This window comes from Dermochelys coriacea, chromosome 1 (assembly GCF_009764565.3).
Source record: "Dermochelys coriacea isolate rDerCor1 chromosome 1, rDerCor1.pri.v4, whole genome shotgun sequence".
In the NCBI taxonomy this organism is placed as follows: domain Eukaryota; kingdom Metazoa; phylum Chordata; order Testudines; family Dermochelyidae; genus Dermochelys; species Dermochelys coriacea.
The window spans coordinates 243008396-243034391 of NC_050068.2; the positions used below are offsets into that span (position 1 = coordinate 243008396).

The following is a 25996-nucleotide window of genomic DNA, read 5'->3' on the forward strand; positions in this document are numbered from 1 at the left end:
TATTGAACCTATGAGTTCAATACTGTATCTCCCTCTTTTTCCCCCACTCTCTTTGCCCATGGTAATACATTCCCTGGCAACTACCACACTATCCTTGGCCACTGTCACAATCTCTTGGGAGATCTACCTCTCTGGCCACAAATATTGCCTCTATGTCTCTGCTATTTTTTTATTTTTATTTAAGATTCTGTAATGAGATAAACAACGTTTTGTCCCAAGTTTTTGTCTCCTCGGGTTGTTAAGCCACTCAGCCGTCAACAGAGGCCCTGGTCTTGAGGGTCATGCAACTGCTGGCTGTGAAAGCAAGAAAAAAAGGCTGTAATTGTTCATATTCCAAACAAGCTATGATAGGGTTTTTTAATACACATTTGTGACTTTACCTTCCTGAGATTCTGGATCCTCAGAAATGGTAAGGATAGTGCTCGGTGCACTGAGATGTGTGTGTGCAATATATGCTGTTTGGGTTTGCCACTATGCCTTGGAGGCTGGGATGGGAATTATGTATCTTGTCTGGCTTTGCAGTTGTGTTGTGCCTTGGAGGTGCTTACATGGTATTGGTGGGTATGGGCTAGGGCAAGCAGGGGGCAGCATTTCTGGATGCTAACTGGGTAATTAACCCCTTTAGGCTGTCCTGACTCTCAAGAACATTACACTGAGACCAGTGACTAGGAGGCAAAGAATGGCCTTATTCAAAAAGGAAAAGGACAGGTCAGCATGATATGCTGTGAAGTTTATTCACCAAGATGGCCCCCCCAGAAACGCTGCAGGAGTAAAAGGGAGTTGCAAGCTTTACCAGGGGGAAGTCACCATTTGGCTATCCCCCATAACATCCCGACAAAAATTGAGCAATTTCTTAGTCTTAGATTCTGCTTTATCTCCCCTGCAGAAAGTACAGAGAAAAATAAATAGGATTCTGCATTGATAGTCAATTCTTTCCCCATAAGAATGCTTGTTACAGGGCATTTGTACCTCAGCGAGGAGCAGTAATTTTTGTATCTTTACAGGCATGCAATATCCATGCGTACCACACGTAAACTGAGAATACTAACCAAACTTTTCCTATAATCATCTCAGTGAATTTTGCCCACATTGAATCTGCTGCAGAAGGGGAGTGGGATGGAGGCTGCAGCTGCACCATGCTGCCAGACACCATTTTGAAATGACAAACAGGAATTGTTCGGGGAGGCTTTGCGGGGGTGGGGTGGAGAAAAGGGGACAAAACATTTGAGAAGGAAAATAAGTAGATGGGTATTTGCCCTCCACGGTATTCAAAACAGTCAGTACTTCAGCATATGACAAAGAGAAATTAGCAGGTGGAGCAGCTGCCAACTAAGAAACACTTGTAGGGGAGCCAAGCAGACAGCGTGAGCAAAGAAGGGAGGCAGGACTGGAGACTCAAAGGATTCTAGCTCACATCCACCTAATATAGCCGAGGCCATGAGGCACCCATAACAGAATCTAGCATGGCAGCACAATAATAATAAATTGTAAAGATAGGTACACTTACACACTACAATTCCTGCCAGATGATCTGCCTCTTGGGTCCTGGTCTGGATTTCTGGCTAGGATTCAGGCTCATTGCTGCAGGATAGGAATTGGGCTGGCTTTCTACCTGGGATCTCAGTCAAGGAGATTCTGACAGTTAGGGAACAGCTCCCCACTGGCCTCCTTGTGCTTATTCCCTCGTAGTCTTGTCAGTCATCCGTGGTGGGGGGCAAAGGAGGAGGTGAGGAAGGAGGGAAGAGAAAAGACAGCAGGTTCCAAAATCCTTCTGTGTTGGGTGGTTACGTAGTTATGTAAAATCACGTCCAGTTCCTCCAGAACTGGACAGGTTACATGTGCTCAGCTGGATGTTTTTTCTGTCATCGCTAATTTTAATGCAAGTCTTTCTGAGCTGCTTGCTCTTTATCCAGCACTGTTCACCACCCCAGTCATCTGCTTTGCAATGTCCACAAACAAATCTTTATTTTTGTTCTAGTCACAAGAGCTTCCAGTACTGATGCTTCATCCCAAATAGCGATGAGAACCATTGTCTCAGCACAGCTCCATGCAGCTTTGAAAAACATGCTATGCGGCTTCTATAGTGGTATCACAGCAATGCTGACACAGTAGAATCCAGGAGTAAATGAGCAAAATCTGGCCCCAGGACAGCTTTTAAATGCAACAAATGTGGCCATTTCCTGAAATATCCTTGAAAAACCTTACTGAACTAAGTTTATTTACATATTTGAGTCCATTGTATTAAATGCCAAGGTTATATATTATTGTGGGTCAGAATAATCAAAGGACTATATTGAACAATGGTTCAAAGAATGATTTTTTGAGACAATGTGTGCAAAGTGAAATTCCTGGGAAATATCTAGGGGGAGGTGACTCCAAATGCCTTCCACCAGATATTTAGCAGTCCAAACTTTTGAATCTATGCCCTGAAGAGAGCACCATTTTCTGCTGATCACCTGTTCCCAAAGGCTGGAGATCAAAGTCCCAAGCTGTATTAAAAAAAACAGGCTAAGCTGCACAGTCTGGGCATTTGTTCTATGCTATGGCTGTTATGAACTTGTAACCACAGGAAACCCCATTATAGTCAAGGACTGACTCCCGCCCATGTCCCTTCTAGAGCTGAGGGGGTGAGCTCCGGCAAGCTTATTAGCATGTATGTAGGTTCTTTTATTGTTTTTAATACATTTTCTCTTTAATGTTTTCACCTTAAGAATAAATGTGCTTGCTTATAAAGAGCTATGTGGGAACTTAATTGTTGCCAGTTATGTTTATAGCCTCTGAAGAGAAAGCAAAGCACACACACACTGGCCTGTTTAAGTAGTCTGGCTAGCTGGGAATAAGTGCACGCAGGGAACTGTGCAGCCTGGAAAAAACCCATTTAGAAGGGAGAGAGACATGGATCTCCACCCAAGAGAAGTAACAGTTGAGGAGCCAGAAGCCTAGAAGTACATGTCCTTGCTGGACCAGAGGGGAAACAGAGGTACAGTTGCCCTGAACAGGGACATCCTGGCAACTTAATACCAAAGCAGAGGAGAGCACACAGGTAAAGAGAAAGGTCAGTTACTGTCATTCGCATAGTAGTCTGCAATAGATACTGGACACATGCCAAAATAGTGCATAACAGCATTGTGTCCACACAAACACACAGAACTAATACAATTTGCAGCAAACTTAGTTCACTTTGCAGATGGACTCCAGAGTTTGCAATAAATGTGAAGTTAATGCACTGTGACAGATTGTGTCGTGTGTACACAACTGTTTTCAAACCAGGTTAATTTAACTTAACCCAGTTTAAACCCCTTAAATTCAGAAGGGCAGTGTCCACGCAGGAATTTAATGTGGTTTAACTAATCCACTTTAAATGCACACCTTTAGTTCACTTAGATTCTCTTTCCCAAACTTTTGTATAGACAAGCCCCAAGTCTAAATAAAAGGGACTGAAAATGTATTGTCCTGTGCATTTCAGTTTATTAGAACACTTTCCTAAATACGTATGCCCTCTCTAAGCTATAGAATACACAGCAAAAACCGTAGCAATATTGATACAGTACAAAACTGGAAAATAAAAGTGCTAACACTTCTGAATAATAAACTTAAGCTAGTCTTACTAAAAACTTTTGGTGTGTTGATTGTAACTCAATCACTACAGAAGGCACACTTAACAGATTCAAGAAACTGCCTCCTCTTTGTCTTAGCCAGCATCTTGTCAAACTATTAATAGCTTCTTTAGAAAATGAAAATAACTGTCATGTCCCTGACAGAAAAATAACTTCCCAAGTAACAGAAGATAGCTGATGCCAAACAAACTGCTCTACCATAGTGACGTGATATCTACCATACAGATGTATACTTTCACCTCTCATTCTCACTGAAGGTGTAAGAGGTAATTCAGTGTTGCTTAGTGGGTAGGGAAATTCCCCTTTACCAATCATGGAATTGAATTACCTGACCTATGGAAAGCAATACCATCTTAGTCAATTCAGAACTAGGTGCCTGGTGGAAATGTAACTGAAGTCACTGGAACGATTCTGAACGTGGGCCTACGTACTGGAATTAAAAACAAAGGGTGGAGGGAGTGTCAGGAAAAAAAAACAGGGAAAGGATTTTCCCCAAAAAAATATAAAAAATTCCATTCAAGTGAAAACTTCCAGACATTTTATAGATAGCAATGTTCACTACATAGTGACTGAGTGCAATAGAAAAAGACAAAATTCACAATTTACAAATGTCCCAACCAAAATGAATAGAAAACTAATGAACTGCTATTATCTTGTGCACAGCACACAAGTACAGAATTAATAGTAACTGTCTTATTTCTATATTCTAGAATCTGGGGGGGGGGGGTAATTTAATTGAGAAGGGAGGAAGGATCACTGCTCCTTGTTAAAATGAACTAATGAATAATAAATTTGGGAAAGGGACAAAAAGGGAGTTTGTCTTGAGAAATTCTTCCAAATCAATCTTTGCTGAAAATACTATATAAACAAGGGGTTGTATCAGTGGTATTTGTACTTATTTATCACATTCAAAACAAATATATTAGTTATCCTTGTGGCCCTGACAACAGGAGAGAATGAAAGGCATGACGAAAATTAAGAAGGAAAGACGACACAAAAATAGCAATCATCCACACTAAGATTGATCCATCTTTACCAGACATGCAATTCTTTGGCACCAATTCCCACATCTTTTATAAATTATGTTTTTATTTTAATTTGAATGTTATTTCTTTTTTTCAAATTCACTTATCTGAAACATCAGCCAACCAACAAAAACCACTGTGAGGAGGAGGGATTTGATTTGTGACTGTATTTCTTTCATTTCCCCCAGGAAATCTCTCAATAATGGTTAGAGAATCTCCAGATGACCATGATTTGCCATAAAATTGCTTCATTAACATGAAGGGACAACAAATTCTGACCCTAACAGTCTGAGGAAGAGTACAACTGTGTGTCACTTGTGATAGAAGTGTTCTTGTTTTGTAACCCCAAATGACAGTCACCCTAGGCAGTCTCCCAATTTGATAGATTAATTAAAGAAGAATAAAATGCAAGATGTTCCACACATACACTGAAATAACTGGAGTATATGATAATCTGATTTCTCTCTCCTCTTTCTGGATCCAGCTCTGCTTTCCATTTGCCAATTCATCACTTGTCTTTGTTAGCAGATAGCAGAAACAAAGCAGCTACACCTTCTTGCTGTACGCTTCCTCAAACTAGTTACTGTATCTGTGATTATTTTAACTCAGAAAAAATGGGGAGAGAGGCCTATAGCCTTCATTTATCAGCACAGGGAAAAGCATAGCTTAAAGCAAGAAAGCAATGAGCAGAAAATGACATTGTTCTAAAATCAGAATATACTCCCACCATCCACGATCCTCTGAATATGAAAGTCGGAGCCACGTTCTGCCTCAAAGCGCAGTTCAGGTCTCTACCCTTGTGTTAGATACATATTCCCTATCGTGAAATCTATTAGAATTAACAATAAAATCTGGTGTAATCAGGAATAACCTGCTACATACTATTTTCACTTTAAAAATTGGTGATTCTGCTAATAACGGACATCTTTCTTTAGACCTTTTACCATTCTTAAACACTATATAATCAAATATACTATAAAAACAAAAGCTACACTCAGCTCAGGTTGTTGTTGTTTTTTTTAAAACCTGTTTAAATCTTTTCTAGTCAAAAAGACATTCACCTCAGAACAAAACAAGGCTCACTATAATTCTGTTTTTACACACATTGTGGCTAGAACTTTTTTTTTTTTTTTTTTTTTTGTATCTGGAGCTTGGACCACACCACACCTCCACCTTATTTAATGAATGTATAATCTTTTCCCTATGCCCAACAAATAAGGCAAGTTTTCTCATTATGTAAATTCAGTTGTTAAAATACATTAATACCAGGCTAAGACATGGAGACTGAGTACTGCTTTCCTAGCTTGCTGAAAATGTTGTGTTCTCAGTGTCCTTTCCAGGCTTGCACAAAAGCACTAGCTTGGTGATTTTATTACTGTCAGCTTATTCTCAAATACAATCAGGTGAACGTTTTCAAATTAGAGTTGTCATTTAAATTCTCCTTCCAGAGGCAACTGTCTTCTTACTCACTAGTTAAGAAATTAAGCTCCTAACAACAAAGTTTTAGCACCAACCAACATGTAATACGGGATATATAAAATTAACATGTACAAGACAACAAATCAAAGACAGCAGTTGCAATAAAAAAAAACCCCAAATAAATAATGAAAGTCAAACAGGGATGAAAACCAACGGTGATATTAACGCTGATTAAAATAATTCTCACTCTTCTAATCACCAAAATGGATTGGGAAACTTTAGAGCAGGATTTTATCAGGACAACGATTAGAAGTTTGCAACAACATGTAGCTCGTTCTCATAGTGCACACACAGTAACAGAAATATTTCCTCAGCAATTGTGATACAGTTTCTCTCTCTCTCAGTGGAAGTAGACCCTTAACTCTTCACTACAACATTAGAAGCATAACTGTAACCATGTTGCTAATGGCGGTAAACGAGCCTGAGCTCTTACTATTGCTTCCTCCATTGCTAACCACCAGTAAATATAAACAGGTAGGTATTATATAACTCTGATTTTTACTAGTGTAGACAAGGCATTTGTTCAGAGCAACATATGTGCCACCTCCTGAATTTGCACTGTGACCAACCGACTACAGTACCAGGAAACAGTCTTAGCCATTGTGACAGAGCTCTGTCCTTGCCTCCTTGGGTCCCACGTTTCCTGGCAGATTTCGCTAGCCTCAGAGGTTCACTGTGACCCTCCATAATGACAGGTTTCAGAGTAGCAGCCGTGTTAGTCCGTATTAGTCACTTCATCAGTGAGCAGTAGCTCACGAAAGCTTATGCTCTAATAAATTTGTTAGTCTCTAAGGTGCCACAAGTACTCCTTTTCTTTTTGTGACCCTCCATGTAACCCTTCTTTCTCTAGAGACAAGGGTCATAGTCTACTGAGCCATTTTCATCATAAGCCAGCGAGGGAGGTGAGGAGAAGTTATCCTTACTTGCACAGTCACTGCTGTCTCCCAGTCTCAGTGATTAATCAGGGGGCAAAGGTGGGGAGAGGGGGAGCCCGGGCCCACCTTCTACTCTGGGCTCCAGCCAAGGAACCCTAATAGTATCAGCTATGGTAGATGACCTTTTAGAAACATGACATGTACAATTCCCTGGGCTACTTCCCCCACAGCAGCCCTCACTTCCTCAAGCTCCACTTCACCCTTACCTCAGGGCCTCCTTCCTTGTGCCTGATATGGTGTGTACTACTCAGACTCTCCAACTACACAACTTCCTCCCACAGCTGCTGACATGCACACCCACCTGAGTGACTGGGAGGCTTTTAACTAGTTTCAGCCAGCCCCTGATTGGCTTCAGGTGTCCCAATCAACCTAGCCTTTTCCCTGCCTTCTGGAAAGGTCTTCATTGACCCCAGGTGTCTTCATTGACCTGGAGCAGCTGCCATTTCACCTATCCTGATACCAGGGATTTGTTTAGCCTGGAGCTAAATCTATCTCTCTCCCATTACTCTTCCATAACCTGCCACCTTTGGAGGGTGAGGAGCCCGGGTGGGCCAGCCTATATTCCACCTTAGTCCCAAGGCCCGCCGGGGATGTCAGTTGGCAGCTCCTTCACTGAGCTGTGAGCATGGGCGTGTACTTGACCATCTACCATGTACGCAGTTCACCTCAATCCCAGACACATGCCCCTTTTGCGGCGTGAGGGAAACCCTGGCACATATATATCTGGAGTGTGCCAGGCTGCAGCCCCTATTCCGGCTCCTTACCAATATTTTATTACGGTTTTGGTTGCACTTTTCCCCTCACCTTCTTATTTATGCACTCCCTATCTGTGGACCCACAAAGTCACGGGATCTCCTCGTCAACCTCCTCCTGGCCCTAGCTAAAATGGCCATCTATAAAACCAGAGTGAGGAGGTTGGCCGATGGAGTCCCCTGTGACTGTGGGGCCTATTTCTGATCCTCAGTCCGTTCACGTATCCGGGCAGAGTTCCTCTGGGCAGCATCCTCTGACTCCCTTGACGCCTTTGAGGAGCAGTGGGCGCTGTCCGGGGTTCTCTGCTCAGTGTCCCCATCCGGTTCCCTTCGTTTGACCCTTTGACCACACTCCTGTCCCTGTTATTTCATTAGTTATCCCCCAGAATTCTTTGGAATATAAGTCCTGTGGATGCCTCTTCTAGGCTGGGGGGGATCCTTTAGAAGTGGACAGGCTTTGCCCGCCCACTTCCCAGATCCCAAAAGGACTACTCTTCCATAGCCTCTAGCTTGGAGGGAGGTGGGAAGCTGCTACTCCTGCTGCTAGGCCCTAAGCGCTCCCTGCTGCCTCCAGCTGCTCCCCTGGCTGGGCCGGACACCGTCCTCCACCCCCATTCTCTGCTACCTGGTTCTGGACCCCCCCACTCTCGGGTGCTGCTACTGCTCCAACTGCAGCCCAGGGGCGGGGGGCTGCTAGGCCACTCCCCAGAGAGGAGGAGTGAGGGACCCCAGCCACTGCTGTTGTGGACACCGCCACCACCACCTCCACCTGAGAGGGGTGCTTTCTGCCTGCCTGGACCACCACCTGGAGTTCCTGGAGCTGCTGCTGCTGCGAAGTCTGCTGCCTGGAGCTGCTGAAGCCCCGAGGAGAAGAAGAAGAGGACCATCTACCAGTGGGGGAGCACCTAGAAACTTTGCAGACCACCGTGGAGGGGACCTTAAGACGGAGTAACTTTCAGACTGTGCTCTTGTGGTGGGGGTCTTGAGTGTGTTTCCAGGGACACAGGGGGTATGGCGTGGAGCTGCCCCCCGATCCATCTGTGTGACCCCCCCAACCCTACCACTACTACCACCACCGCTGTCCCCTCCATCACCCCCACTGGCTGTATACCATCTGCCTCAGCTCCTGCCTCTGGACTCAACTGCTTGCTTGGCTTGCCACGCCCTGATTCCACTCTTTGGCCCAGAACCAGCAACCAGCCTAAACAGACTTTGTACAAGCGCACGTGGGCACACATGCCGCCCCCCAGGACTGCCCACCCCACAGCTTTGCCCTTTACTACCTGACCCATTTGACACTTGCAGCTTTGCCCCGCCTTTTGCCTCAGCCCCCCTTACTAGCTTCAGTTTGTTAGTCTGTCAAACCCATTTCCTTCTGAAGCCTCTGTTTGCCCTACCCCAGCCTCTGAAGCTAGCCCCTTAGTTTCCCTACCCTAACTCCAACCCGCTTAGCCCCTTGCTCCGTGCACCCATGCTCCCTCCCATGCACTTGTACCACTCCCCATTTTAGTTTCAATCCTCTTCACTGCACCCCCAATCTTGTTGTATCCCCCCCTCTCCTAGTGCAGCTAGAGGAGCCAGAATTCCACCATGTGTTGGCGACTGACCCCTAACCCCTGATTGCCCCCCGTCCAGCCCACCCCTTTTGGCACCCTCCTCCCCTGCCTGCAGCCTAGCAGGAAGGAGTGGTCGACCTGCTTCCCCTTTTCCCTCCTTCTTCTGGTATCTCCCCTTCCCTCCCTGTTCACGATGCTGGGGGACGAGACAGGTGGGGTCCCCCCAGCAGCCCCAGCTACCCCTCCCCTGCCTGCCCCTCCGTCACCCACCCAAGCTTCTACCTCCGCTGCCGAACCATCTGCCACCACCCCTGCTGGGGCACCAGCAGCGACGGGCACTGGGGTGACCTCCACTACTGCCACATCTCTCACCCCCTCAGATTCAGGTGGAGCCCCGCCAGCCGGCGGGAAGGACCAGGGGAAGAAGAAGGGGAAGGGCCCCGCTAAAAAGACCAGGCCCTCCATGGCAGGGGCTACGCCCAGTGCCCCGGCCCCACCACCAGCTGGGGCGTCCCTCCCCACTGTTCCCTCCACCAGCTCTGTGGGTGTCCCTCCCCCGGCCCCCAGGGCGTACGCCCAGGTGGTGGCAGCCCCCCACCCCTGCTACGTCATCTCTCCCATCCACTGTCTCCACTACCATCTATAGCGGCCGGGGCCCCTTTCCCACCATGACCAGGAAGCACGGCATCCGTTGCCTCCTGGTGCCCGCCTCGCCCCACGTGGAAACCTATGTACGGGAGTTGGCAAGGGTGGTGGGGCCCACAGCCATTGTGACAGCCTCCAAAATGTATGGCAAGGTTGTCTTCTTAGCATCGGAGGCCGCCGCCCAGGAGGTGGTGGAAGGGCCTAGCAATAGGGGGCGTGTTCGTCCCCTTGGAGCCGCTAGAGGACCTGGGCGTGACCTCCGTCCCTCCATTTCTTCCCAATGCTGCCCTGTTACCTGCCTTCTCTACCCTGGGGAAGCCCATCTCTGTCATCAGCCCTCTCCCATTGGGCTGCAAAGACCCCGCCCTCCATCACGTCCTCTCATTCCGCCGGCAAGTGCAGCTTCAACTGCCGCCGCCGGCGCGTGACGGAGAGGAGCTGGAGGGGTCCTTCCTAGTCCCCTACCAGGGGGCCCATTACCGGGTGCATTACTCCACGGGGGAGGCCTGGTGCTACCTCTGCCGGGCGATGGGGCACATCTGGAGCGACTGCCCCTTGGTCTGGCTAGGTGGGACATCTGGGCCCCCCGAGCCCCAGCAGGGCACCGGCCCTGTCATGGCTTGCGCCCCTGGCCGCCCGGTTCCCGAAACCACCCCTCCTCCTTCCCAATCCACCATTGCTCCCGCTCGGGCCCAAGGGGCACCTCCCAACTATACCCAGATGAGCAGGAGAGCCCTGCCCTCACTGCTTGCAATCTGGCGGGGCCTGTGAAGGAGGGTGTGTCAGGGACACCACCAGGCATGGGAGAGGGCCCGCTCCAAGGGGAATCTTCCTTCCCTTGTGCTGCCCCACCATTATCCCCTCGAGTCCCTGAGCCATCGCATCTGCCCCGACATGACCCCTGCTAGCCAGCCCCCAGATGATGCCATGGAGGGCTGGGACCTAGTCCAGAGGAAGCGGGGCAAGCGGAAGGCTCGAGCTCCGCTCCTTCCATCTGATGCGGAGGCCCCCCGGAAGACCAGGAAGGGAGGCACCGATGCCGAGCCTTCCGCTCTACCCACGGGTGTGTTCCATCCACCAGTGCCAGCTGGGGAAGACGTGGCAGCACTGGAAGGCAGTATCTCACCTCCACCGGAGTCCTTCCCCTCCGAGGGAGCCCCCCTGCCCTGGTGCCATCTGAAACCTCAGCATGCCCCGAGGCAACCGGCGCGTCAGGTGCTGGCAGGGAGAATCCCGGGGTGGCGGAAAATGATTTCCCATCCATATATGAAGAGATCGAAGCCCTGGGTCTGACCCCGGTCACCCAGGGGGAGGTCGACCCTATGCCAGCGGGCCTCGACCTGGGCGACTTCACTCCAGCCCCCCTCTCCCCATGCTTCGTCCCCCTAACCGTTGCTTCCGCTCCCACCTCCGAAGAGCCCCTGGACTTCTCCATCAACCTGGCTGCAGATGGCACCCCGCTGAGAGCTGCCGAGCCTGTTGAGGCAATGGCCAATGCCATGCGGCCGGGACCTGGGCCATCAGGGGCACCCCTCGTTGGTGAGGAGCATTCAACCTCCTTTCCGGGAGAGGACCCTACAGAAGAGAGTCCACCTCCTGATGCCGTGGCTGCCAAATCCACCAGAGAGCTTGCGCCCCGCATCACCAAGAGCCCTCTCCCCGCCCAGAATCTTGCCTCTAACCCTGCCCCTGCCCCTGTCCCTATCCCGTCCACCTCCCGAGATGTTATTGTCGCCCCTGGGGCTGTCTCTTTCCCTTTTCCAATAGATGACCCCCAGGGAGTGGCCTTTGTGTTTACCCGTCCCAACCACCAGGGGCTGCTATCCTCCCTCCGTCGCCCCCTATCGCCCCAGGGTTCGAGGCGGGCCTAGTGGCGCCAACCCATCAGGAGCCCCGTCGGGGGTCCACACCCTGTCTGCCCATCTCGGTGGGCCATGGGGCTGTACTAAGGGCCCCGTAGGTGAGTAACCAGGAGACCTTAACCCCCCCCCCCATGCACTGTGAGAAGCGTTGCGCGAGCTTTCAGAAAACATCCGTGGCTCCCACAACAAAGTACAGCTTGCTCTCCAGCGACGGGGGGACTTTCATCAAATCCTCCGGGCTGCAAGGGCCCTCATGGGGGAGGGTAAAAGGACCGGGAGGCACAGTGCCGCGGCCTACCAGCGGGTCCGCCTCTTCTGTGACTCCTTACTCACCTACGGGGTAGGTCACGGATTGCTGCGCGGCCCATCGGGAGCTGCGAGCGTCCCTGCCGGCGAGGATCCCCCCAAACCCTCCTCATGGCACTTCTTACCATCACAACACTGAACACCCGCGGCTGTAGAATGGGTCTCCGCAGGTCACAGGTGCTCTCCTTCCTTTGCGAGGGGGGTACTCTGTGGTTTTCCTGCAGAAGACCCATACGGATCCGACCGCCGAAGACAGCTGGCGGCTGGATTGGGGGGACAGGGTCTACTTTAGCCACCTCACAGTTCGTACGGCTGGAGTGGCGACCCTGTTCTCCCCCGACCTACAGCCCGGGGTGCTGGAGGTCGCTGAGGCTGTGCCGGGCCACCTGCTGCACCTCCGGGTCCGCATGGAGGGGCTCGTAGTCAACCTCGTCAACATCTATGCCCCGGCAGTGAGCTCCGAGCAGCTGCAATTCTATCAGCAGGCGTCCACCTTCCTTGGCACCTTGGATCCTCATGAGTGCCTGGTCCTGGGAGGGGACTTTAACATCACCCTCGAGGAGCGGGACCGCTGCCGCCGCCATCCTCCAGGAGATAGTTGAACACCACTCCCTGGTGGACATCTGGCGCGACCACCACCCGGATGACACTTCTACATTCACCTTTGTCTGGGTGGAGGCCCATCGGTCGCGCCACTCCTGGTTGGACCGCATTTATTTATCACACTTTCATCTTTCACGAGCCCACTCCTCCAGCATCCGGCCGGCCCCATTTTCTGACCATCATTTAGCCACCATGACAGCCTCCCTATGCACAGAGAGGCCGGTTGGATCCGTATGGGTCTCCACTGGCATTTCAACAACAGCTTGCTGGAGGATGCGGGCTTCGTGGCGTCCTTCCGGGAGTTCTGGCTGGCCTGGCGAGGGCAGCGGCGTGCCTTTCCCTCGGCGCAGCGGTGGTGGGACCTAGGGAAGGTCCACGCCCGGCTCTTCTGCCGTGACTACACCTGGGGTGCCAGCCAACGGAGGGATGCGGCGATAGAGCAGTTGGAACGGGAGGTCTTAGAGCTGGAGAGGCGTCTGGCCGCCAGCCCCGAGGATCCGCCCCTCTGCGGAGCGTGCCGGGAGAAGTGGGAGGAGCTCCGGGCCCTCGAGGATGATCGAGCCCGGGGTGCCTTTGTTCTATCCCGCATCCGTCTCCTTCGGGAGATGGATCACGGCTCCCGCTTCTTCTACGCCCTGGAGAAAAAGAGGGGGGCTAAGAAACATATCATCTGCCTACTGGCAGAAGATGGCACCCCCCTCACAGATCCGGTGGAGATGTGTGGGAGGGTGAGAACCTTCTACGCAAGCCTTTTCTCTCCGGATCCGACTGATCTTAACGTTTGCAGAGTGCTCTGCGACAGACTCCCGATGGTCAGCACGGGCGACTGAGACCGGCTAGAGCTGCCTCTCACTCTGGCCGAGTTCTCAGAAGCCCTCCGTCGCATGCCCACCAATAAATCTCCGGGCATGGACGGGCTGACCGTGGAGTTCTACCGCGTGTTCTGGGACGTCCTCGGCCCAGACCTAGTCACCGTCTGGGCCGAGTCTTTGCAGAGCGGGGTCCTGCCTTTTTCGTGTAGGTGAGCCGTGCTCGCCTTATTGCCGAAGAAGGGGGAACTCCGCGGTTTACAAAATTGGCGTCCCGTCTCGCTCCTCATCACGGACTACAAAGTCATAGAAAAAGCAATCTCGCTGCGGCTCGGGTCTGTGCTGGCGGACGTGGTCCTCCCAGACCAGACCTACACCATCTCGGGCCGCAGCATCTTCGACAACCTATATCTGGTGCGGGACCTTTTGGAACTCGGGTGTAGGGATGGTCTGTCGTTCGCCCTCCTGTCCTTAGATCAGGAGAAGGCATTCAACAGGGTGGATCACGGGTATCTCCTGAACACTCTGCAAGCGATTGGCTTTGGACCCCAGTTTGTGGGTTTTCTCCGGGCGCTGTACACCTCCGCAGAGTGTCTGGACAGGCTCAACTGGACCCTGACTGAACTTCGGGCAAGGAGTACGGCAGGGGTGCCCCCTCTTGGGCCAGCTGTACGCTCTGGCGATCAAGCCCTTCCTCTGTCTCCTCTGAAGAAGGTTGACAGGGTTGGTGCTGCGGGAGCCGGAGCTGCGGCTGGTCCTGTCGGCATACGCTGATGACGTGCTCCTCGTGGTCCAGGACCCGGGTGACTTGGCGCGGGTGGAGACTTGCCAGGCAATTTATTCGGCAGCCTCCTCCGCGCAGGTCAACTGGGTCAAGAGCTCTGGCTTGGTGGTAGGGGACTGGCGGCAAGCGAGCTCTCTCCCACCCACACTTCAGGCCATCTGGTGGAGCACGGGTCTGCTGCTCTATCTCGGCCTTTACCTTTCTGCCACGCATCCCTCTCTGCCGGAGAACTGGCAGAGTTTAGAGGGTGGGGTGATAGAGCGGCTCTGGAAATGGACAGGACTACTCCGGTGCCTCTCCCTTCGAGGGAGAGCGCTGGTGCTTAATCAACTAGTCCTGTCCATGCTCTGGTACCGGCTCAACACCCTGGTCTCGGCCCCGGGTTTCCTGGCCAAGCTCCGGACATCGATTCTGGAGTTCTTTTGGTCAGGACTGCACTGGATCCCTGCAGGGGTCCTCCATCTACCCCTGGAGGAGCAAGGGCAGGGCCTGAAATGTCCGCTTACTCAGGTCCATGTCTTCTGCCTCCAGGCCCTGCAGAGGCTCCTTTATGGCGCAGGTAGTCTGGCGTGGAGCATGCTGGCGCACGCCTTCCTGCGCCACTTCCGAGGGCTCCGATACGACCGGCAGCTCCTTTATCTCCATCCAAGAGGTCTTCCGCGAGACCTCTCCGGGCTGCCGGTTTTCTACCAGGACCTCCTCCGGACCTGGAAACTCTTTTCAACGACCAGGTCCGTGGTGGCCACCGAGGGGGTAGATCTCCTCGCGGAGCCCCTGCTACATAACCCCCAGCTCCCTGTGCAGGTGGCGGAGTCCCACTCGGTGCACCAGAGGTTGGTCCTGGCAAAAGGTCACAAGAGTCAGAGACTTCCTGGACTATGACCGGGGAGACTGGCTGGATCCCCTGACGCTCACTCAGCGCATGGGGCTCTCCGGACCTTGTACTCCCTGGCGCATACTTCAGGAGGTGAAGGCCGCTTTGCCGCCCACTGCTCGGGTTTATCTCGACCGGGTCCTGCACGAGGGCACGCCCCGCCCATCCCCAACCCCCGGCCCGCCGGACCTTTTAATTGGACCCCTGCCCCGTGGACCCAATCGACCTCCTCACCCCTTCACCGTAAGCCGGCTGCACGAGATGCAGCCAGTCTGCTTTCAAACCGCACCAAGTAAACATCTATATACGCTCGTGCTCCACACCCTTCATGCCCTCACCCTCGTGTCCCGCCCCGATACAAAAATGGCAAGACCTCCTGCCACCTTTGGCGGGTGAGGAGCCCGGGTGGGCCAGCCTATATTCCTCCTTAGTCCCAAGGCCCACCGGGGATGTCAGTTGGCGGCTCCTACACGGAGCCGTGAGCACGGGCGTGTACTTGGCGTGGTTCACCTCAATCCCAGACACATGCCCTTTTTGCGGCGTGAGGGAAACCCTGGCACATATATACTTGGAGTGTGCCAGGCTGCAGCCCCTATTCCGGCTCCTCACCAATATTTTATTACACTTTTGGTTGCACTTTTCCCCTCACCTTCTTATTTATGCACTCCCTATCCGTGGACCCACAAAGTCATGGGATCTCCTCGTCAACCTCCTCCTGGCCCTAGCTAAAATGGCCAGCTATAAAACCAGAGTGAGGAGGTTGGCCGATGGAGTCCCCTGTGACTGTGGGGCCTATTTCTGATCCTCGGTCCGTTCACGTATCCGGGCAGAGTTCCTCTGGGCGGCAACCTCTGACTCCCTGGACGCCTTTGAGGAGCAGTGGGCGCTGTCCGGGGTTCTCTGCTCGGTGTCCCCGTCCGGTTCCCTTCGTTTGACCCTTTGACACACTCCTGTTCCTGTTATTTCATTAGTTGTCCCCCGGAATTCTTTGAAATCTAGGTCCTGTGGATTCCCCTTCTAGGCTGGGGGGGGGATCCTTTAGCAGTGGACGGGCTTCGCCCGCCCACTTCCCGGACCCAAAAGGAGTACTCTTCCATAGACATCTGGCCTTGCCCTGTCACACCACAGATACACGAGATACTTGCAAGAAGAGCAATAATATTGTTTTCTAGCATTGATAAGACGTTAGCAATTTTATTTGTTAAGCTCTTTATAGCCTCTCATCACTGGCCAGCAGTATGCTAAATCCTGCTTCCAGCAAAATGATTAGAGGTTTCCCTGAAACATGTTCTGTTTACTTTTAGCAAAAACTAAATCTCCTTCACTCTAGGAGAGTCAGCAAGGTCTCGATCTCACCATCAGACAAGATTTTGCTGTCTCAGTGTCTTCACTGTAGAAATTATTGTGATCTGGATAGCTGCATGTGTCTATACTAAAGTGACCATATGTTGCCAGCAAAACAAGTTAAATACTTTAAATCGACCCATAGCTTCCAGGTAACAGCTAGGTAAGAGCTCTGGAGTAGCTCATATACAGGGAAAGAATCTCCAGGGGTTAGACTGACAGAGTGATGCCCTCAATATGTGAAGAAAGTAGGGGGTGGGATGCCTCACTGCACTTAGTAAGTGGAGAAGGGAGGATTTAATTTACTGGTTACAATGGTACAATTAAGGAAGCCCATCCACACAGGGAGATAATCCAGTACTGGATTGCTTACAGGAATGACTCCTACTTAAAGGCCAGAAGGGATCATCGTGATCACCTAGTCTGACCTCCTGCACATCACAACCCTCAGAACCTCACTCATCCACTCATGTAATAGGCCCATATCTGCTAGCTTAGTTACTGAAATCCTCAAATCATGCTTTTAAGACTTCAGGTTACAGAGTCTCCACCATTTACTCTATTTCAAACCAGCAAGCGACCCATGCCCCACGCTGCAGAGGAAGGCAACAACAAAAAAAAAAAAAAAAAAAAAAAACAAAAAACCAACACCCCAGGATCTCTGCCAATCTGACCTGGGGAAAATTCCTTCCCAGCCCCACATATGGTAATCAGTTAGACCCTAAGCATGTTGGTGAGACTCACTAGCCAGACACTTGGGAAAGAATTCACTGTAGTAACTCAGAGCCCTCCCCATCTTGTGTCCCATCTCCAGCCGCTGGAGATATTTGCCACTAGCAGTTGCAGAAAGGCCACAAGCCAGTGTAGACAATCTCAAGTGTATGGAGGGGACAGTAAGTTATCAAGCTCAGTCTTGAAACCAGTTAGGTTTTTTGCCCCCACTACTGCCCTTGGGATGCTGTTCCAGAATTTCACTCCTCTGATGGTTAGAGACCTGTGTCTAATTTCAAGCCTAAACTTACTGATGGCCAGTTTATTATATCCATTTATTCTTTTGCCAACACTGTTCTTTAACTTAAATAACTTCTCCCCCTTTCTGAGGTTTATCCCTTTGACATATTTATAGAGAGCAGTCATATCTCCCCTTATCCTTTGTTTGGTGAGACTAAACAAGGCAAGCTCAAGTCTCCTCTCCTAAGGTAAGTTTTCCATTCCTCTGATCATTCTAGTAGCCTTTCTCTGCACCTTTTCCAGTTTGAATTCATCCTTCTTAAACATGGGAGACCAGCACTGCACAGTATTCAAGATGAGGTCTCATCAGTGTCTTGTATAATGGTGATAACACTTCCCTATCTATCTCACCTAATGCATCCTAGGATTACATTAGCCTTTCTCATGGCCGCATCACATTCACAGGATGACTATGAGCTCCAATCTATCAATACACCCAGGTCTTTCTCCTCCTCCAACAATTCCAACTCATATGTCCCCATCTTATAGCAAAAATTCTTGTTGTCAGTCCCTAAATGCATGGCCTTTGCACTATTAAATTTCATCCCATTTCTATTACTCCAGTTTTCAAAGTCATCCAGATTTTCTCGTATGATATTCCTGTCCTACAGATTGGCAATACCTCCTAATTTTTTGTCATCTGCCAATTTTATTAGCACATTCCCACTTTGTGCATCAAGTTCATTAATGAAAATGTTAAAACAAGATTGGTTTCAAGACCGATCCCTGAGGAAATCCACTAGTAACTTCCATCCAGACTGACAGGTCACCTCTCAGTATAATATGCTGCAGTCTCCCCTTCAACCAGTTCCTCATCTACCTTTCAATTCTTACATTAATCCCCATCTTCCCCAATTTAATAACTTCCCAGGTGGAACTGTATCAAATGCCTTATTGAAATCCAGGTAGATTAATCTATTGCCTTTCCTTTTTCTAGAAAATCAGTTTTCTTCTCAAAGAAAGAGATCGTGTTGGTTTGGCAAGATATACCTTTTGTAAAACCATGTTGCATTTTATTCCAATTTCTGTTTACCTGTATGTCCTTAAGTATTTTCTCTTTCAAAATTTGTTCTAAGACCGTGGTCCCCAAACTTTTGAGGGTCATCCCTCTCTTACTGCTGTCTGTGCCCCCTCGGGGCCAGGGAGGGAGGTTGCAGCTCAGGGGTGGAGGTGGGGGGTTGCAGATGGGTAAGGGGGCCGAGGCTGGGGCCAGAGCTGGAAGTGGGTCTGGGACCAGGAGTGGGTTGGGGCCAGCGCCACGACTAGGAGCCAAAGCTGGGGGCAGGAGCAGAGCCGCAGCCAGGCTGCAATGGGGGTCAGCAACCAGACCCAGCTCCACTCGCAACCCACTCCCACCGTTGGCCCTGGACCACGAACAGAGCTGTGGCCAAGAGTTCAGGCTGGGGATGGGACCGGAGCAGAGCAGGAGGGGCCAGGTGGCACTCCCTCCCTACCTTCCATGGGAGCTGGCATGGCCCCACTGTGCCCCCCCAAACATTCCTCCACAGCCCCCTAGGAGGACGCACTGTAGTTGGCGACCTCTGTTCCAAGACCTTGCATACAACTGAGGTTAAACTAACAAGCCTGTAGTTTCCCAGATAATTCCCGCCCCCCCCCTTAAAAATAGGTACTATCTTAGCAATTCTACAGTAATAAGTTATGACCCCTGAGTTTACAGATTTATTAAAATCCTTGCTCTTGGGTTTGCAATTTCATGAGCCTGGTCCTCTGATATTCTTGGATGGAAATTATCCGGGCCCCCTGATTTGGTCCCAAGCTGTTTGCATTTACCTTCCACCTCAGACATGGTAATTTCTATCTCCATATCCTCATTCCAATTAGCCACAATGATATCACTTCTAAATTCCTCATTACCCCTATTAAAATCGGAGGCAAACTATTAGTTGTGGTGTTGGGCTAACAACTGTGTGCCCGACGAGGCCAGTTGAGGGGTAGCCCATGATTAAATTCACAAGTTAGTAACCATTTAGCCAGTCATGCCACTAACCTATTATTGATGAAATAAGGGCCTAATAAACGTTTATAACATGGCCAGAGAAACAGTGCTAGTTCTCATCTAAAAAAGATTTTAAAGCATTCCTGGATAACAGTTCTCCTGTAATATAAACAGGGCCTCTTATTAACATCTATATTCTGCTTTGGGTCCAGTTACCTTTGTTTTAATAAACTTTGGCCAGCCAACATGGAAAAGATCCAGTCATATTAAGTAGCATTCAGAGTGGATTTGATTTAAATCACTAGTCAGGAAGACTATTTAATCATGGTTTTCTGCATAAAAGTGCATTCTTGTTGGTTGTTATAACCTTAATACACATTCTTCACAACTCAGAGATAGATGTAGGTTTCATTTTTAGAAGGTACACACTATACATTTTTAAACACTGATTTATTTTGAAAACTTTTCAGATTAGATTTACAGCTATATCAGAAAATGAATGATTGTTTGATTATTTCATTTACCAAAGGTAATTGAAGCAGATATTTATGAAGTCATTGGGAGGTGAACTATCTCCAATTCAACAGGTTAATCATTAATATTTGGAGGACTTTCTTGCTGTGCTGTATTAGGAGAACATCACCAGACAGACTTTTAAATTGTTTTATTTAACTAAAACAAGGTTAAGAATTCTACATGTTTTCTTCAACAAAAAACATAATATTTTAACAAAAACATATGTCCCTTGCTTCTCACATTTATCTCCAGACTTCTTCTCCTTGTCCAGATCTATTCCGCCCCCAACAAACATTGAACTTTTTGAAACTTTGCACTTTTAGAGAGAGGTAAGGGACTGACTGTGTGTACACAAATTTGCAGAGGGACAACAGAGTTGAGGTCTGTTATTTCTCACCTCTACGTATTTATTTATTTAAAAACATTTTTGCTGTTAACAAGCATGTTACCTCTGGAGACACAAATCCACAGTTTGAGAACTGCAAAATTAAGCATCTTTTATGGTATCTTCTAGACTGAGCACTGAGTCCCATTGGGTAGACAGAAAGATTAACCTAAATAATCTATACAGGAGCCCCTGGAACCCCATAAGATTGTGTCCCTAATCCATGAACTATTGGAACTCATTTACAAATCTTTTCTTAAACATTCCATGAATATATTGTCTCATACTATAGAAGTAGAATTTATAATCCCTATTCCATGATGAGATATCTTTGAGCTATAATTTATCTATCTTTAAGATGTGCTTTTTGAGGAAAAAAGCTTTTATCAAAAAATCTGATTTGTTTTTTTAATTCATTGATTTTTATCCACCCTGGTAGCATTCAAGAACCATGCTCTATCCCAAGTTTTTGGGCTGTGCCATTACTATCGGTGGGGTGTGTTGCACATAGCTCCTCCACTATAAGTAATAATAGATTAGACACCAATGGCCGTGTTCACTGCAAGTTTTATTTATAATGTTCACTATTATACTACTGCCCTAGCCATATTAGTATAGTCAAGGTGCTAGTTTGATTGTTTTTTTAAACCACAGTCTCATCTAACTCTAGTCAGTATTGAGCTAAATGACAAAGCGATACCATTATGGGGTGTCAAATTAATTCTTTGGAGCTGGTCAGGGCATAAGTGTACAACGATGCATTTCCATTATTCAACCACAGACGTCGAAGGGAGGTCTGCAAAATAATCAAGGACAAAATATGACAAACATATTCTTACCTTTACCAGCACTGGTATGTCTTCTTCATCTCTTATTTCACCATCCTCCTTACTTTGTTTCTCTACCACTTTGTCTTTTGTGGGTCTCTCCACTTTCTTTTTCTATCTCTACACACACTATCTTAAAGCCACTCCCAAATTTTCCCTAACACCATCAGCTTTACTCCCACACCATTCCCCATTGCCTATGATTAAATGATCCATGATAAAATTTGCTGATGACAACATGTAGTTTCATAATTAGGCTTTAGATTTAATACCCTAGTTAGAGTGATATGGGGAGCAGGCAAATTCACTTTTCCCAGAGCTATTGTTTCAAAATGTCTGCAGACCCAGGAACATAGCACTCTATCAGTTTACACACACTTTTCATTTGGAAGGTTAATTTACAGCCACCACAGGTTAAAAACTCATTAGTTTGTAATGACACTTTAGATTCTGCAGCATTTGGATAAAAATACCTCAAGCCAAACAACATATCTGATATTCATACCATATAGAACATGACATTCAGTAACAGATTTAAAAGTAGCCGTTCTTCAACAAAAAAACTTCAAAAACAGACATCAAAGAGAAACTGCAGAGCTACAATTAATTTGCAAATTTAACACCATCAATTTGGGCTTAAATAGGGACTGGGATTGGCTGGCTCACTATAAAAGCAATTTTCCCTCTCTTGGTATTGACACCTCCTCTTCAATTATTGGGAGTGGATCACATCTACCCTGACTGAATTGACCTTCAACACTGGTAATCCACTTGTAAAATAACTCCCTTCTCTTCATGTACCAATATATATTTATGCTTGTATCTGTAATTTTCACTCCATGCATCCAAAGAAGTAGGTTTTTTACCCACAAAAGCTTATGCCCAAATAAATCTGTTACTCTTTAAGGTTCCATGCGACTCCTTGTTGTTTTTGTGGATATAGACTAACAGGGCTATCCCTCTGATATACAATAGATAACATTATTGCCCCATTTTAGAATAAAAGGATAAATAATTATTTTTATATTAAATGCAGATACCAAATACTGGGGTTGGATAACTGGAATACAAAATGGGGGGGAGAGCTACTGTGATGGTCACAAAAATCAAAGAGTCAAGATATATTTATTACACCCACAAGCCCTGAGCAATGTCACCAGAGAAGACACAGACCCCCTTGTGCCTCCGTCTGGAGGAAATAGAGGCAGGTTGCTACGATGCGATCCCTGCCGTTTCCTGTCCCGCAGGGGGAGGAGGTGCCTGAGGGCAGAAGAAACACAACGCCCCGGCCAGACACCGGTGTGAGGAGCGACAGGGGATGCGAGGCGCCGGCAGGGCCGCCCCAGGCCCCGCGCCTCCCCCGGCACCAGGGAAGAGAAGGGGCCAGGCAGAGTCCGCTCCCCGCCAGCCACCCCCGGCCCCACCCGAGCGCCCCCGGCTCTCCTAGCCTGCAGACAGGCCGCCCGAGAGCGCGCGGGGGGGGGGGAGGGGGGGCTGCTGAAAAGGGAGGGGTCTCGGCCACGGCCGGGGCGAGACCCACCTGAGCTGGCGACGGACCCTCCAGTACCAGGCCGCCCCTCAGCTTCAGCCTCGCATCCCGGCCGCATCCTACCCCTCAGCCGCAGCCGGCGGCTCCCGGTCCCCGCAGGCCCTGCCCGGGGGCCCCTCTCTCACCTGCTGCCCGCCCGGGGGCTCCGGCTGCCGCCTGTCAGCGACGGAGGGCGAGCGAGGGGGCAGCGACACCAGGCAGACCGAGACTGGGCTCCTCCCTCACGCTCGGCTCCCTCCCGCGCCCCCGGCTCGAGACACTCGGTCCCGCCTCCGGCGCGAGCCTGAGAACCCCGCCCTCCTGCCACCGCCGCGCGACGCACCAAGCTCCCGCCCCCTACGCTGCGCGGCGCACCGAAGCTCTGCCCCTGCGCGGGCCTCTCCTACTGCATCGTTGCCGGCGCCGCGCGAGCAGGGGAGGCTCGGAAGCTGCTGCGCCCTGGGACCGCCGCCGCCGCCGCCGCTGCTCCTCCTCCTGGACCCTTAGCGCGCGCGCGCCGAAGTGGCTGCAAAAACGCCGTCACGAGCTCAGCGTCGTCCCGGGCGCCTCTGATGTGGGCGGGAAGTTTGTCTTTTCCTGCTTGCCGTCACCACGTTGTCGATAGGGTAGAGGTGCTGCTGAAGGAAGGAGCTGAGTCCCGCCCCGCCCCCACTCCCGCACAGGTATTGAGCGGACCAGCCGCGCGGGAGGTCGGGTCGTGTGGGGTCGTGTCGTGCCCGCCCTTTAGGGGTGGCCTCCCGGTGGGTGCACAAGCGCCGCTCTCCCCGCCCGCCCGCGGTGACTGCCTGATAGACCCTTTGGGGGCAGCGCCCACCCGCATCGGCGGAGCACTCGGGGCCTCGTTAGTGAAACGGCGCTAATGGGGCGTCGGGCACGGCCACGACTTTCCGCGCGCTCGGGGGTGGGGGGCGGCCGTGGTCGGGGGGCGATCACGAGACACATCCCCGCCCGCAGGCGATGGGGGAGCCGGGGGCAGCAGAGCCTCCGGAGGAGTTGAAGGGGAAGGGCGTGGGGTGGGGGTCTCTGCCGTCGCCGTCCCCCGACGACCTCTCGACATGAGACGCCTTCGCCTTAGGTCGTTCAGATCAATGTGCTACTCAACTGGGAGAGCAGAAGGGGCGGGGGCGTCTCCCAAGGCCAATCCCCTCGTGACCCCGACATGGGATGTTGCGGTAGCTGGTGTAGATATAGGATCCTCCTGCTCCTTTCTTACACTGGGAATGAAATAGCTGACACTGTGGACATTTAAATTATCATCACTGAACATCTGAGCGGTATAGAGCAATTCACACCTTTCAGATTTCAGAGTAGCAGCCGTGTTAGTCTGTATTCGGAAAAAGATAAGGAGTACTTGTGACACCTTAGAGACAAATTTATTAGAGCATAAGCTTTCGTGAGCTACAGCTCACTTCGTCGGATGCATTTGGTGGAAAATACAGTTGGGAGATTTATATATACACACAGAGAACATGAAGCAATGGGTTTTATCATACATCCTGTAAGGAGAGGGATCACTTAAGATGAGCCATCACAGCAGCAGGGGGGCTGACTTAGAACAACGCTTCCTCAGCTCTCATCTCCTAATGTCCCTACTCTACTTACACTACATTGATGACATCTTCATCATCTGGACCATGGAAAAGAAGCCCTTGAGGAATTCCACCATGATTTCAACAATTTCCATCCCACCATCAACCTCAGCCTGGACCAGTCCACACAAGAGATCCACTTCCTGGACATTACGGTGCTAATAAGCGATGGTCACATAAACACCACCCTATATCGGAAACCTACTGACCGCTATTCCTACCTACATGCCTCTAGCTTTCATCCAGATCATACCACTTGATCCATTGTCTACAGTCAAGCTCTACGATATAACCACATTTGCTCCAACCCCTCAGACAGAGACAAACACCTACAAGATCTCTATCCTGCATTCCTACAATGACAATACCCACCTGCTGAAGCGAAGAAACAGATTGACAGAGCCAGAAGAGTACCCAGAAGTCACCTACTACAGGACAGGCCCAACAAAGAAAATAACAGAACGCCACTAGCCATCACCTTCAGCCCCCAACTAAAACCTCTCCAACGCATCATCAAGGATCTACAACCTATCCTGAAGGACAACCCATCACTCTCACAGATCTTGGGAGACAGGCCAGTCCTTGCTTACAGACAGCCCCCCAATCTGAAGCAAATACTCACCAGCAACCACACACCACACAACAGAACCACCAACCCAGGAACCTATCCTTGCAACAAAGCCCGTTGCCAACTCTGTCCACATATCTATTCAGGGGACACCATCATAGGGCCTAATCACATCAACCACGCTATCAGAGGCTCGTTCACCTGCACATCTACCAATGTGATATATGCCATCATGTGCCAGCAATACCCCTCTGCCATGTACATTGGTCAAACCGGACAGTCTCTACGTAAAAGAATAAATGATCACAAATCAAACGTCAAGAATTATAACATTCAAAAACCAGTCGGAGAACACGTCAATCTCTTTGGTCACTCGATTACAGACCTAAAAGTTGCAATTCTTCAACAAAAAACACTTCAAAACCAGACTCCAACCAGAGACTGCTGAATTGGAATTAATTTGCAAACTGGATACAATTAACTTAGGCTTGAATAGAGACTGGGAGTGGATGGGTCATTACACAAAGTAAAACTATTTTCTCATGTTTATCTGAATTCTGTAGTTGTACTGACCTAACGCATATATCCCTCCTCCCCCCGTGTAGACAGCACTTTTCCCACCAACATAAGTACCGCCTCTTAAGGAGGTGGATTAATTAAGTTGATGGAAGAGCTTTCTTCCAGCGACTTACAGTGTCTTTGTTAAAGTGCTATAGAAGTGGCAGTTGCGCCAAAGCAGTGTTTTAAGTGTAGACTTACCCTGAGACAGCATGCCCCTTCTCCTCTTGTAGAAAATGGGAAAAGCAGTGCATAAATGACAGCCTGCAACATGTGCTTCCACACATGTCAGCAGGAACCCAAGGGGAAAAGTAATCTAAAGGAAATGGGTACTCTGTCTTGCACAGGACTAAAGTATTTTAACAGCCTCAAGTTTAAAGACTACATTTGTTAACTTAAATAATTTTCAGTAAAGAAAGACAACTACAAGCTAGAGTGGAACAGA

At 49.6% G+C, this 25996-nt stretch overlaps 2 protein-coding genes across 4 annotated transcripts in view; one reads left to right on the forward strand and one right to left on the reverse strand.

The window, feature by feature from the left end:
* ERC1 (ELKS/RAB6-interacting/CAST family member 1) overlaps window positions 1–23151 on the reverse strand; it is a 563466-nt gene extending 540315 nt beyond the window's left edge. The window contains 1 exon segment of the mRNA XM_038395866.2: window positions 22962–23151. The gene's annotated coding sequence lies outside the window, so the exon portion shown is untranslated.
* Window positions 23152–23440: 289 nt separating this feature from the next.
* The window catches only part of RAD52 (RAD52 homolog, DNA repair protein), a 35208-nt gene continuing 32652 nt past the window's right edge, over window positions 23441–25996 (forward strand). For 2 of the 3 annotated variants that reach the window (XM_038395899.2, XM_038395909.2), the window contains exon 1: window positions 23441–23498. The gene's annotated coding sequence lies outside the window, so the exon portion shown is untranslated. Of the gene's footprint in view, window positions 23499–23557; window positions 23577–25996 lie in introns of those variants that run through there. The other variant, XM_043517918.1, reaches the window with a different exon arrangement.